This window comes from Echinops telfairi, unplaced genomic scaffold (assembly GCF_000313985.2).
Source record: "Echinops telfairi isolate 266 unplaced genomic scaffold, ASM31398v2 ScPeMD7_1;HRSCAF=3_0, whole genome shotgun sequence".
Lineage (NCBI taxonomy): Eukaryota > Metazoa > Chordata > Mammalia > Afrosoricida > Tenrecidae > Echinops > Echinops telfairi.
The window spans coordinates 69,839,401-69,840,906 of record NW_022103896.1 but is presented as its reverse complement, the minus strand read 5'-3'; positions in this window follow the sequence as shown (position 1 = coordinate 69,840,906).

The window sequence follows — 1,506 nt, the reverse complement described above, 5'->3', positions numbered from 1 at the left end:
ACAAACAAAAAAAAACGACGGTGACATTAGAACATTTCCAGATAAACTAAAATTAATGGGATTTGTAAAAACCCTTATAAGAAACAGCAAAAGAACTTCTTCAAACACAGAATCAACACAAGCGGACAATAATCTAAGATGAACACATCACCCAGATGCTTAACGAATACACAAGGAGATGGGTTAACGCAGCGGCTGCCACCACGGCCTCGGGCGGGGGAACAGTTGTGAGGGTGGCGCAGCACTGCCGTGCTCTGCTCTGTTGTGCACAGGTCACTGTGCGTCGGAACCAACTCACTGGCACCCAGCAACAACGAAGTAAACTACAGCACAGAATGTAGGGAACAAGAGAGATCAATTTGTAGATGACAACAACAATGCAGTAAAAAGAGGAACTAGAGAATATAGTTATATGACTTCTAAATGATGGGGAAGTCAAGATGAATTCAAGATGGAAGTGATAGTTTCAAACTTGGGAAGAAAATAATAAATCACAGCGTAACTTAAAATGAAGAGATCTTATCAAAAGAAGAGGAAAATCACAACAGTTTAGTAAACATAAACAATAATGAGATATAGTCAATTCATATGACTTCTCTAGCCATAATCCTGTGTGATGTATTACAGATTCTGGCTTCTTATACCTGCAGCTATCATCCTATTTGTGAGGGAATTCTCTGCTATCCTAATGGGCAGGATGAAGGTGAACGTAGGTCTCAAATTTAGTAGAAGGGGTGATTCAAGTCACAGCCTTTGATACAGTATTCCACTAAAAGACAAAAGCCACATCTCAAAGTCATTACTGTGTACACCAGTCACTTCCGAAGCAGATAGAAAACCCCAGGACCGTTGGAAGAAGAGTACATTTGAGATCTCTGACTGACGTGGCAGAGGCAGAGACTAGCGGTACCAGAGCCTGGTTTGAAGACCATGAAATGTAGCAAAAAGCCAGACTGAGACCAGAGGCAGAGGCGAGGAAACCATGAGACAGAACAGGAGCAGCCGAGAACAAGATACTGAGGCAGAGCGGTAGGCAGGTTTCCCAACCCAAGTGGTCAGAGGCCACAGGACCAGGTGGCTGCGGGACTGAGGGTGAGAGAGATTTGGCTGCTGGAGGAGGAACAGAGTTGACATGGGCCAGTAACTTCGTTCTTACTGTTGACTGATCCTGGTTTGCATTAGCCTATTAAAAAAGAAGGAACCAAAATCAATACCAAAACCCAGCATTTCCAACAATTAAATAAAGACCAGCAAAATAAGAATACCTTCAGTCACCAGAACTAAGAAATAACAAATATTAGAGCAGAAATAAATAAAACCCAACAGAAACAATAAAAAACAAAAACAGTGGTAAGGATAAAACAATATAAAGATAAAAATACAAATGAATAAGAAAGAAAAGACCCCATCTATCTATCTATATTTTTGTCTCCCATCTATATTTTAACAGCCAGTTACATTTTTATCATGTAACAAGCAAGAAATACTTGCACTCAGAACAAACTC